The sequence below is a fragment of the Zeus faber genome, assembly GCF_960531495.2.
Source record: "Zeus faber genome assembly, chromosome: 18".
Taxonomy (NCBI): domain Eukaryota; kingdom Metazoa; phylum Chordata; class Actinopteri; order Zeiformes; family Zeidae; genus Zeus; species Zeus faber.
The window spans coordinates 26,352,560-26,366,826 of NC_137210.1; positions in this window are offsets into that span (position 1 = coordinate 26,352,560).

Sequence of the window (14,267 nt, forward strand, 5' to 3'; positions counted from 1 at the left end):
CCCTCGCCCCACGCCCCTTGCCCCTCGCCCCTCGCCCCTCGCCCCTCGCCCCTCCTCCCTCGCCCCGCGCCCCTTGCCCCTCGCCCTTAACCCCTCGCCCCTCCTCCCTGGCCCCTTGCCCCTTGCCCCTCGCCCCTTGCCCCTCGCCCCGCACCCCTCGCCCCTCGCCCCTAGCCCCTCGCCCCTCCTCCCTCGCCCCTCCTCCCTCGCCCCGCGCCCCTTGCCCCTTGCCCCTCGCCCCTAGCCCCTCCTCCCTCGCCCCGCGCCCCTTGCCCCTTGCCCCTAGCCCCTCGCCCTTCGCCCCTTGCCCCTCGCCCCTCGCCCCTCGCCCCGCGCCCCTTGCCCCTCGCCCCTCGCCCCTCGCCCCGCGCCCCTTGCCCCTCGCCCCGCGCCCCTCGCCCCGCGCCCCTCGCCCCGCGCCCCTCGCCCCTCGCCCCTCGCCCCGCGACCCTCGCCCCGCGGCCCTCGCACCGCGCCCCTTGGCCGCGCCCCGCGCCCCTCGCCCCTCGCCCCGTGCCCCTCGTCCCGAGCCCCGAGCCCATCGCCCCTCGCCCCGCGCCCCGAGACGGCGGCTTTGACAGCAACCTCACCGACCCCCGTCGACCCCGGGAATCAGACCGCAGACCGAGATGCGCGATAAGGCGCGGCGGAGCCGGAGGGGGGGCGGGGCCCAAAGGGGTAGAAGGGTACAAATGGTGGCAAAACAGCATTAACCAGCCATCCGCGGAGGGTCAGCCCTGCAATTAGGCAAGGCTCCCCAAATATCCCCCCCCCCATCGCTCTCCCAATTAAGCCGTCAAAGCGAGGCAGATGGCGGTGACGCTATCGGCGCCGGCCTCCTGCCCTCGCGCCCGATCCCCAAACCCCGGCGTGGCCATCCATCACCGCCGCCGCGTAATTAGCTTGTTATTCTGCGGCGCTAACTATTGGGGGCTTCTGAAAAGGCCTCCTCCAGTTCTGAATGACAGCGGAGGCGAGCGGGGAGGGGGGGGGGGGGGGGGGGGGAGCCAATCAGTGTTGCGCAGAATGGCATTTGAAAAAGCCTTTTCAGCACAGCGCAGCGGCAATTACAGTCCCCCCCGCCCCCCGCCCCCCCCTCACTTCCTGCCAAGCTCACTTCCTTTGTTTTCCGCTTCGTCAAAGCGCTGCCATCTTGAAATTGACAAGTTGCGCTCGGTGGAAATAAAAGCCCAATGTGAAAAAGGTCAAAAGGGTCTTGAAGGACGTGTTCTGGGCTTTTTGGGGTTTTTTTGGGGGGGGGTAGAAATGTGACGTTGAAGCTGCAAAAACAACATGAACGAGGTCCTGTGCTCCCTTATGCAGTACTGTTCATGTAATACTATGTAATACTATTCATGTCATACTATTCATTTCATAGTATTCATGTAATAGTATTCATGTATGACTATTCAGTAATAGTATTCATGTATGACTATTCAGTAATAGTATTCATGTAATACTATTCATGTAATACTATTCATGTAATACTATTAATGTATGACTATTCATGTAATAGTATTCATGTATGACTATTCATGTAATTGTATTTATATAATAGTATTCATGTAATACTATTTATGTGATAGTATTCATGTAATAGTATTCATGTAATACTATTCATGTATGACTATTCATGTATATTATTTATGTAATAGTATTCATGTAATAGTATTCATGTAATAGTATTCCACCCATGTGTAAATGGGTGAATTGAAAGATCGTCCTGACGTCAGGTTAACATGGGAACATAATGTGTATTCAGTGGTATTTCATGGCACCTTACGCATACTGTCTGGGGTAATGATGGAATGCTGCATTTTTACGTTTTCTCAATTAAAATTATTACTCCTCAAATTCACAAATTGAACGGAAATGTTAAAAAAACGCAGATGGAGAACAAATTGCACATATTCCAACAGTATGTTTCAGCATTGTGGAAGGTTCGGGCAGGAACATGAATAATATATATATATATATATATATATATATATATATATATATATATATATATATATAAATATTGTTTTTTTCCTAATGTGTTCCAGACGGACGTGAAGGTAATCCTCCGCGTGATTCATCATCGTATTATTGCATTGCCTGCCGTCATGACTCCAAACAGACCATAATGAGTCTTTACGCAGCATCACGACTCCCACCTTCACCACATCTGCCCCTCTCTTGTTCTTCCATCCCCTCCCTCCCTCCCTCCCTCCCTCCCTCCGTTTCATTATCTGCCTCTGTTCCTGTCGGGTGGAAACCCAGACTTTATTTCAACCTACAGTAGAAACTCATTCCATGGCGTCCCGCGGGAGCCAGGGCGGCTCTGACGGCTGGAGACGTTCCCTTGAGTCTGCATAACAACCAGGCAAGCTGCGCCCATTTTGTATTTTCTTTTTGTTTTATTCTAAAACGATCACTCGTACTGCGTAACTAACCCCTGGCACTGGCGATGCTGAATGCACATTTAATATATAGGTTATATAAACACATATTTGGCATATGATACATTTTATATTTTTATTATGATTATGATATATTATTTATTTTCAGCAATTGACTTATTCGCCGCTTGGTTTTTACAAATTCAGAATCAAGTTTCATAAGAAAATAAAAGTCGGAAATTATATCATCTCAGTAATATTGGGTCGATGTTGGGCTTTGCTTTATTTATTGGAACATGTCATACAAATATTATATTATTTTAGATTTATTTTATTATATGTTCTGTCGTTCACAAATTAAGCAGACACTAGATTCGGCTCCTTACAAATAATGGGATGGTGCCGCCTACTGGCTGTTTGTATGCATCGTCTGTGCCTAAGCTCTGTCCCTCCCGATCGACATTGTAACGATGTGACATCACAGTCGGCATTTTGAGATTGTGATGCTGTGACATCACAATCGGCATAGTAACATTGTAACCGTGTGACATCACAGTCGTCATTGTGACATTGTAACGCTGTGACATCACAAATCAGCCAACACTACATTTCGGGAGCGCAGCGTTGTGGCGTCTCCTTCCATCCGCTTTGTCATTGCCCTTGAGGAAGCAGAATCATTTATTTAGGCGGCACATTGTAAGCGTTACGACAACTTATGAACAACTTATTTACATTTGCATAGAGATTGATCGTTAATCTGCGTACGGTACTTTTGTGCTGTTCCACAGTTTCACAGCGCTACCATCAAAACACCGGAAGTCAGCTCCCGTCTTGGCTACTTTTTGGGAGAGTGTTTAGTTCGCTGCGTGGCTACGTACGCTTGCATGCGGCGAGGGCGGAAGACTGAAACGCTTTGACGTCGCGTGGCACCGGAACCACGGAACCACTGCCGAGGGCCAGGATGTCCATCTGGCCAGGGCACGGTGATCAACGCGACTCGGAGGACAGGTCAGAACACAGTTCGACATTATCGGCATCATGTCGCCCCAGGAAGTCCACGCGCTCCAACAAGTCCATGAGGTCCAGCAGGTCCAGCAGGTCCTACGCCAACATGGCCGCAGCAGAGGACCGTGCGAAAGCTGAAGCTGCACACGCTAAGGCTGCTTATGCAATAGTATTATTATTACTATTGTTATATTGTATTGCATTTTTTATTATATAAATAATAAATATATATTAAGAATATTAGTGAGATCAGTTATTTTGAAGACCCTGTGTGTTTTGAGGGTAATTTGCTGCTTTGTTTTTACAGAAACCAGGGTCTGAAGTGGAACACAGCATATTGGGTCAATATCAGGTTTATTTTATTAGAACATTTCTTGACATTTTAAATCGTATATTATTTCACATTATTATTATTGCATATTTGAAATGATTATTATTTTATTTTTTATTCATATATTTTAAACATATAGTAATAACAATAGTGATACCCATGAGACCCTTGCCTTGCATATTCTTTTCAGTCATTTATTTATTTGCTTCTTTGTTTTTAACTAAATCGGAATCCAGTGTCTAATGACCTGACCCTGAACTGCGTCGTGTCAGCGTAGCATCAGCTTTACATATATTGGAATATTTTACCCGACACCAGAAACCGACATTGATATCTATGCATCCCGTTCCTTAATCAATCCAAACGATTTATTTTAATTATGCCAGACATATCCCATAATATTTACAATAACAGCGTGAGCTGTAAAGACTCAATCAATCAGATTTCCCCTGGGACTAATTTAAATACCTGTCCAAAGACATTACAGAGATTACAACTTTATCTGAAAATGTAGTACATAGCACATTATGTTTTTATAATTTAGTAATAACCATTAGTTATACCTTATATACCCTTATACCTATATAAAAACATATAATAATTTATAACTCATATAGCTTTATCCTTATATACCGAATGGATACCGATAGTAAAAATTTATACCTTAAATATATAAACCTATAATTTATCCTGTGCATTTAATTACATTTAGTATATTCTGTAAACGTCATATACGTGGCTTTTTCCATTGTTTTGTCATTTCTGTATATGTGGCTCTTTTTGTTTTGTTTCTTCAGGCTGTTAAGCTCTTTTTATGGTAATTTCCGTTATAGAAAGGCACCAACCCTCACGCCGACAACATGGCTGCTGTGTGAAAAATGTATTTTGGGCCAATGAACAGACTCTGATTCCGACAAAACCCGACAACACCTACACCTGTAGCCCTTGGTGCACCCTGCATTTCAACGCGGTTTCTAATCCACGGCTCATAATAGTCGTAATTACGCTCCGCAGCCGCCATCGCCTAGCAACCAGGCGACAAGGGGCGAAAAAGGAAAAGGCGTTTCTGGGGGGCCGCCGGGTTCGGATCCCTCCGCTGCGTCGTCCTCGTCTGCACTTGGGGAACAGGAAGCGTCTCTCTGCATCTTCTGCTCCTCCTGCTCCATTGTTTTCAGCCCCCGCGCTGAGGCGGAGGCTGCCGCTGGGACCGGGCCTCGGTGTGGTCCGCCACGCAGAGCACCTGGCCATCCCCAAATAATGGAGGCCTCTGTATTCTCCCAGCTTGCCTCACCTCGAAAAGTTAACTGCTGGAGTCAGACAAAGTCATCAGGAGGGGGAGGAGAGAGGGGGAGGAGGGGGGTAGAGAGGAGGGGGGAGAGAGAGGGAGGGGGTGAGGGAGAGAGAGAGAGAGAGTGAGATACTGTCTGGGGGGGAGGGGGGTGGGGAGATAGGGGGATAGAGAGAGAGAGAGGGAGGGAGGGAGAGAGAGAGAGCGAAAGAGAGGAGAGGGAAAGGGGGGGGGGAGCAGAGGGGAGGAGAGAGAGTGAGGGAGAGGAAGTATTTTAAAGATGGACACCAGTGGAACCAGGGCAAACATAACCCTTAGAGGTGGTTGTCAAGTTGGCAACTACATCAGCTGTTGGTTGCCAAGACTGACAAACAAAATGGCCGCCATGGTTGCAATCGTTCCATAATTGCGGGATAACGATCCGGTATAATTATAATCTCATCACATTTCAGCATTTTCACATTTCTGTACATCAAGCCGCCAGGAAAACCTAAACATAAGGCCTACCGTACATCATTTGGTTTTAACCTGTTAACAGCGGTTGATAACGGAGCGACCAGACGGCGCGAGATGGTTGACAATGGCCGAAACCAAATTGCTTTCAGCAACTGGCAACCAATTATTATTTGGCCCCGACAACACCAAAGTTGAAAACCGATCCCCTTGAATGGTCTTTACTGGGCCAGTCCACCGACGCCATTTGCTGACACAGCAACACCGTCTCGACTTTCTGGCTTCTCAAGAGAAGGTTGACCATGGACTAGATCCCGGTGCCTGGGGCAACTGGGCAACAGTTGCTGTTGGGCCCGAACCGTTATTATTGGGCTGTGATAACATCAGACATATTCAAAACAATACAATTCAAATGTCATCCAACATAACTTGCTGACAAGATAAAACATCTGCTTCAGGCGGTTGAATCTACAAGATGGTTGACCGTGGCCCAGATGCTGGCGCCCGGAGCAACTGGGCGACAGTAATTGTTGGGCCCCGATCACCTCACCAAATTGGGAAGCATCTGGACTTTCTGGCCGTTCCCTTCACGAGATGGCGGACCACAGACCAAATTTAGTTGCCGACTGTTGTCATTCGGTCCTGATGACAACAATCCCTTGTAAAAGTCATCCAACAACCTGCTGACACGGCAAAACATCTGGACTCTCTGGCCGCTCCATTCACAAGATGTTTGACCGTTGCGCAAATGCAGACTTTTGGGCAACTGGTATTACCACCGGGCCCTGGATACAATGCAGAATTGATAGAATCTCGGGTACGAGGGTGGACCCCCTCGTCGCTCCCTCAAATGCAGTTGCACTCGGCGCTCACCTACGTACGCCGGCGTGCGCAGCGGTTGTGTTGCACGCTCGGCCGGCAATGAAAACAGAAAGAGCGACTCCCCCGGTCGGGACAAAGCGCGCTGCTGTGTGGCTAATGAGGTCAGCGGCTAACGCTGGCTAATAGGCCGCGCCGCGTTTATTTTCCTAAACATCGCTCCATCACCGGCCGGCTGGGCAGCGGGAGGAGACCAGGTGCCGGGAGCCCACGGACGGCGTGACACGGCGGAGGGGTGGAGGAAGTGGAAGGGTCTTGGGTGCGTGTTGTAATGAGGCCGACCGGGCGTAATTGTGCCGCGTTGGAAAACCAAAAGGCTCTGTTTTGGGGGGTAAGGAGGCGGTAATTGGGACTAATTGTGGAGCTGAGAGCGGTGGTGTAGTGGGTGGCGCTGACATCAGAGCGGTGTCCACACTCCGGAGGGACGTCAGTCTCAGTTTCCTGCCGCCGCCTGACACAAGATGGCCGCCCTCCCACCCGGGGCAATGTTTCCTCATCAAACAGGCCGCCCGGCGGTTTGGGCGGTGACCTCATGGTTTGTTGCCACGTTTGTTCAGGTTATTTTGGCCGAGACTCGTTCAACGTCAATGTCATGATGTGGAGAAAATGAAAACAAATGAAAAAAAAAAAGGAGTGGTGAAAGGTTTCTCTGTTCTCTGAAGTGGTGAGCGACAAGGTTTCCTTGATAAACTGTTTCCATTGGAATTGTGGATGGATGATGGATGGATGGATGGATGGACGGACGAGCGGATGAATGAGTGGATGGAGAAAAATGAATCGATCAATGTATGAAACAATAGATGGTTGGACGGAGCTATGAACGCATATGAATAGAAGATGTGTAGATGAATGAATGAATAGATGGATGGATGGATGGATGAATGAATAGATGGATGATTGTATAACTGTATAGATCGACGCATGTATCAATAGACTCACGTATGGATGCATGAATGATGAACAGATGTATGGAGGGATAGATGAAAGATGAATGGATGGGAGAGGTGACTCTGATCTTTAAATACTGTATTTACATATAGTATATATAGTATATATATATGTATATATAAATACATATATACATATTGATATCTGGACATATATATACATAGATAGATAGAGGTACTGTAGATAGAGTATGCAAATGTGAAATATGTGCATATATGCCTGCAAATGTATGTGTTTCCATGTTTGTGTTGTGTATATAAATACATATTGTTTATGTGTTCATGTGTTTTAAATTACATTAAAACAGGAAGTTCTCTGCCAGCGCTGCGGCTGCCAGATGATGTGATGACGGCGTGCAGCTCCTCCTCCTCCTCCTCTGCCTGTCTCGCACTGAAGGATCCCTTCAGAGATTAAAGGACTCACTCCAGCCGACACCCGTGATGAAAGAGGGATGTTTAGAACGTCTTGTCTTGTGTCGGTTGACTTTGTGTTTCCCTTCTAATCAGTGTCCGTACGCGATCACGACCCTTCCAAGTATCGCTCGGTTTGGGGAGGTCACTGGAAGTTGAAATCAGTGGAAATTGCCTACCAACGTCTCTGGACTTGGTGTAAAAATGTCGATTTGTGAGCGTTTCATCGACTCAAAACATCGTTTTGTAAATATCTTGGTCTAATTGGTTGATTTTGTTTTCTATTTGACCATTCTTGGCCTTTTTTCCACTGTTAAGTTTTACTTTGATGCCAATTGTCGATTCCAAATTCCTTCTGAAAAAGTACTCCCCCCCCCCCCCCAAAAAAAAGACAAACAGATTCTGATTTTTGAATTCTTCATGCAAAAACTATTTGAAACAGAAGAACGGCAGAAGTTATGAACAGGGTAACGTCCCGTTGGAACCGATATGTCGCAAACACCTCGTGGCTCACTTTTAATTCAAATCAATCCACACGTGGAGCAGAAACGAGTGAAAAACAGACCAAATTTGACCAAAAATCTCACACGGTCCAGGGCACCGAACGCCAAAGTATCTACAACAGGGCTAAAAGTATCAGGAGCTCAACAATGACAGAAGTTACGAACAGGGTTGAGGGGTCGTTAGAACCGATGCGTTACAAGCATCTCCTGGTTTAAGTCTCATCCAAATCCAGCCACATACGGCGCAGATATTAGTGAAATACCGACCAGATTTGACCCACATTGGCCTGGTGGTCGCGCATCACCGACACGCCAACGTTGGAAAACAAATGAAGGAGATGAGATTCACACAAAGGTGCTTTATGACATCATCATCATCATACTATTTAGGATAAATGTACAGGTTCTGATTCAAAATGTACTTTGCACCAAGTCCAGTCTGCGGCGTAGACGCTGTCGCTCTGTAGTGGTTAGAGATGGCAAACCAGGCGTGTGTTCATGTAGCTTCTGACCTGGTGGACGTCTGTGGAGCTGTTCCGTTGATGTTTCATCTCTTTGATCCCCATTACTTTGCCGGACTCATGAAAAAATCTGAAATAACAACAGAAACCGGTGACAACGTCGAGTCCACTCGACTGTGCAAGTAAGTGATGCGTTCAAGATCCAGCAAGGAGTCGGAAAAATAGGAGCCGTGATATGGTAATTACTCACAGAAGTACAACGTAACTTATTCCGAATTTAATCCAAGGAAAGAGGTCACCACTAAAATGAAGTAAGCTCGATGACTATCCAAAGACTCTAAATAAGTAAATACGTAAACCCCCATTCATATGTCACTTCAAACATGTGTCACAAACAGGCAATCGTACAGCGCAGAGAAGCAACCATGTGACACATGGAGGCGCTTCCTCCGCTCTGCAGCGCGGTTGAGGCGCCCGGAGCTGACACGGCCGCTCTTCCTCAAACGCCAATTTGTACTGGAACTCCCCCTCCTCCCGAGCCGAGCCGGGGCGCGACCCTATCCCCCCCAAAGGAACAGTGATTAAAGAAGGAATCCGGTCGGAGAGAGTTCCTCGGTTCCCTCCAAACGTCACCGAATATAATGACAGAGCGCAGATTCTGGAAGCCTGGTACCTGTAATACGTATCTATCAGTACCTCAGTACCTGCAGCTGTACTTTTATTGTTTTCTCTGTTATTTTTGGGGTTATATTAGATGTATTTGCTGTGTCGATAGGTTTAGTGTATATTGTCATATTTCATTGAGGACAGTTAACCATTTATTGACAGTTAAAGATTTGTTGTATATTTTCTAACTTTTCCATATTTTTCCATTTTCATGGAAAGTGGAGGAGCTGTGTGCATGTGACGAGCTCCTTCACTCATTGTTCAGAGTAATTAGCGCCAGTGCAAACATCCCTAAATCCATGTTGTAAAACTGCAATAATTGCACGAGGCCAAATAATTAAATGTTCAAGATAAACGAGTCTAGCAATGAAAGATCAAACCTTTAATGTTATTTTTACTGCACTGTCTTGTTTATTGTTGATTTTTAGTTTATATTTTATTGTTAGTCGTTTACTTCTATTGTTTATTGTTGATATTTAGGTTTAATTTTTATTTGTATTGTTTATCGTTGAATTTTCGGTTTACTGCTTATGGCTTAATTTGTATTGTTTCCAGTTTGTTTTTAACATTTTTTTATTCCAATTTTAGGTTCATTGTATATTGCCACTTGTTCAATTTTTTATGACTTTATTAATTGTTATTGCGCAACGTTTTCTTTTATAATCTCTGTGGGGTTTTTTGGTTCGTTGGAACGTTTTATCATTTGAGTTTGATCAATATCCATCTACATTTGGAGCAGAAAGAGTGACAAACTTTTGTGACGCTTTGTGACATCATCATCTTAAGTTCTATAAGTCCAAGCTCCGTCTCTCAGAAGTCAATCCCCTCAAGTAGCTGGAGGGGATTGACACCAGGACAGACAGCTTGAACCGGCGCCGTGTTTAAAGGAAACTCGGAAAACACGTGACGCCAACAGCCAATCATACAGAGCAGAGAAACAACCATGTGATACCAACAACCAATCGTACAGCAGGAGCGCCGGGCTTCCTCCACCGGGTACCCGGAATGAGGTCCCCGGAGCTGACTCGGCCGCTCTTCCTAAAATGCAGATTTGAACTGCAATCCACTCCTCCCCAGCCGAGCCGGGCGTGGCCCCATCCCCGCAAAAGGAGAACGATTAAAGAATCCGCGGCAGGAGCGAGTCCCTGGGTTCGCTCCAAACGTCCCCGCATATAATCACAGAGCGCAGATTCAGGAACCTCTGAAAGTGTAATACCTATCTAACATGACGAAACTGGACCCTGTGTACGGCTGCCTGCAGCTATATATTTTTGATTGTTATCACTTTATTATTATTCCCTCTTCAAATTGCAATTTCCTTCCGGGGATGAGTAAAATATTCATCTATAGTCTCCATCCATCTACACATTGTGCAATTTGGGAGGAGCAGCAGGTTTACACAGGTCCGTTTAAACATTACACCACTAGACGTAGCACTTTAAACAGGATTACTGAGTGAAACAATCTGTTTTTGTATTTGTCTTGGATGATGCATATACACGATGTGTGCATCTGGTTGCCACATTTTTTGGGATCCATTGGTGTTTTTTTAAGCACAGACCAGATGGAGTCTTGAGAGGCAGTGACATTGGATTTCCACGGTATCTAGCCGCCAAGACCAAACACTAGTGACTCGGATGAACTTCGCTTAATTCTTCACTTTGAGAGGGATTTGGGGGGATTTTGAAGAACAAATTGGAGGATTCATCTTCAGCGGTATCGTTTCTGACATCAACTTTATTGGAATGAAAATGAATTATTCTGAACCAGGAATGAGCAAAAATGGTTTTCTGACCTTTTTCATTTTTATTTTTTATTTTTTTTGGAGGGGGGTCTTTACGACTCATTTCTTTCCCGCGTCCCCAGAGACGAACCAGCACCAGCCGCTGCCTCGGAGCTGCATTCCATCAATAATGATTGCAAATTTGTCAATTTAATATGCTTTTCAAAGTAGTTCCAGAAATTGTCCAAAAACATGACCAATTTTAAAATATCTGAATTTCGTGTGGCTTGTCCAAGTACTTTTTAAAGGACGGATGTTCCTTATATGCCACACCTCCCTTTGCACAGTGAGATTGCTCAGCGAAGAGGTGTCGCAGTCAGAAAAGAGCTCAAGGATTTCGGGAAGATGATCAGCTCGGCAAATTTGGAAGATCCGAACGTCCGACCAAAATGCCAAAAGGGTGGCAGCCATTGCCACCACAAAATGTCCTTAAAGCCATCGACTGAACAACCCTTGGACAAGGACCCGCACAGGTGGGGTCTGACCAGAAGGCTTCATCATTCGATTGTCCTCCGTGGGGTCGTTTGGACGTTCTCATAGCCGTCAGCGGAACACCCATCGACCAAAACCCACACCGGCCAAGTGGAAATGGCTGGTCCGACCAGAACCCCGAACCTTTCCATCTCATTTTGACTTTTCAACGGCCTTGACGCCCAGCGTGGCCGTCCTCCGTGGGGTCACCGAGCTGTGGATTCCAGGAGGCTGGAAAGGCCGAGAGCTTGGAGATCAACAAAACAAGCCACGCCGGCATTTGGGGATAATCACGCCTCGGAGTGAGTCCCTCCCCGAGTCAGCTCCTCCTGGGTGACGGCTGCTTGGATCGTCTCCCTCTCCCCCTCTCCCTCCCTCCGTCTCTACCTCCCCCTCTCCTCCCGCCCGCCCGCCCGCCTGCACTGCTGCCTCACAGCAAGAAGGTCCTGGGTTCGATTCCCGCCTGGGACGCTGTTGGCACCGTGCTCTGGTGGGTTATCCCCCAAACAGGAGCCTTTCTGTGTGGAGTTTGCGTCTTCTCCCCGTGCTCACATGGGGTTCCCTCCACCTAACGTCAGTCAGGACCCCCACCAAAAACATGCACCCATCACCATCGTCTGACCAGCGATGGACACTCGTCACCGGGCGTCGTCGAACGCTGCCCACTGCTCCTGGCTGCCCCCCCAGAGGAAGGACAAGCCCGGATGGGTGAAATGCAGAGGAGCCATTTCACCGGCCACCACCCCAAAAATTGTGTGTGTGTGTGTGTGTGTGGTCATGTGACAAATAAAGATTCTAACCCACCCAGAGGAGGTGTATTGTAGATATGTATTGATACGCAGAGAGAATCCTGCAGGTGATTAGAGCCGTGTGGGGGTTCATCGATCGGTCCGACACGGCGCTCTCATCCACCCCGCCCTCGTCACGGGGGGGCGGGGGGGGGACGCCGCGCTGCTTCGCGGGAAAATCAATGCCCCATTAAATATTTAACCGCGCAACATTTTAAGGAAACAACAGAATTTATTTCGTCGTCGTCCTCAATCGTCCAATTGTCGTCAATTCAGCCCAATAATGACACTTCCACGCTGCTGGCAGGCTGGTTATTGACGATCTGAATAATATCTCAATAGTATAATAATCTATAATATACTGTATCTCATGTACCACGATACCTCATAATAATTGATGCGTAACTCTTAACAAAGTATTTGTTGATGAAGAATGAGGCCTCTATCAATAATTAAAAATGGGAGTTTTTATTTCTGAATGAGTGATGGAATTTTTGGTATTTTGGGGAAAATCTCTGAAATTGATGATCAGAAAAAAATGATGAGCACAATGAAAATAAGCCAAAAATTAAATCAATCTAAATGAAAACAGCAGCTGGTACTGGGGCGAGGCAGGGCGTTCGTTACCATCTTCAAAAGGTTGCTCTGTTTCATCTCCTCGAGGCCTCATCCATTCATTTGTCCATAATCATTTCATGTCGACCGTTTGCAATTTTCTATCAGAACTTGAGCGTTGGTGGACATTTGAGGTCACGTTGGAACTCAAGTAAAACAGCAACTTCCATCTTCATAGAATAAATACAAATTTATTCAAAGATTTTGTAATAATTAGGGTTGAGAAAGACGTTGTAGTACTGCTTGAGGTGATAATGACTCCATGAATTATGCCTCTTATCATGAAATAGGCAAATGTGAAGAAACCTGACAAAAAATAAATGAAACAAGGCAAATATGTATAAAATTGATTGAGGATTGTTTTTCGGTAGTTTTATGTTGGGAGCATCGTCCTTGTTTCAGTCTTTATTTACCATTGCTAAATTGCATTTCAGACTCAGTCGTGCTCCACAGGTGGGTATAAATTAATTCACTCCGTGTAGCACACTGTGTCATCCCACAACAACCCTGTACGTGTGGGTAGAGTTTTGAAAATGAACTCCAATTTGTCCAATTTTCCAGTTTGACGGGGAGAAAATCCCAAAGAGCCCACGGCAAGCTCCGTCACGTCAGGCAACCCGGCCCCGGCCCGAGCGTCCGGACGGGACGCAGCGTCCCGACGCGACGGGAGCCGTTGTCCGCCGCCCGGCGCCGATAACGATGACGGGTGCATGAATCCGGCGCCAAAGGCGGTTGTCCCGCTCCGATCGGACGCCTCCTTATCAATACTCCGCTCGCCGGCTCCCTATTGTCCCCCCCGGCACCCCGATCAATACGTCTCCTCTCCAATTAACAGCCAATTACCCCGAGCGGCATTAATCACCTGGGAGCGAGGGCGGCGGAGTTGGTAAAAGGTCACACGTGTATAATGAAGATTAACACTGACGGCTCATCGATCGCCCGGCAGGGAGTGGCTCGGACCGGCGGCGGCGTCCTAGGAGCGCCGTTGACGACATGCATGTACACGACAACAGCCGCCTGCACCACCCACCTTTCAGCCGCCATGACCCCACCCCGAGCTCCACCCCCGGCTCCGCTCGGGTGCCCTTCGTTCAAACTCTTGCTCCCAATGACCTACAAAGCTATCAAGTCGCAGCATCGCCACCTCATCCTTCATCCCTCATCCGCCCATTCCTCATTCTTTCATCCTTCACCCCTCATCCATTGACCCTTTGTCCTTCATCCCCCATTCATTTGTCCCTCTTCCATTCATCCATCTTCCATCCTTCATCCCTCCATTGATGCT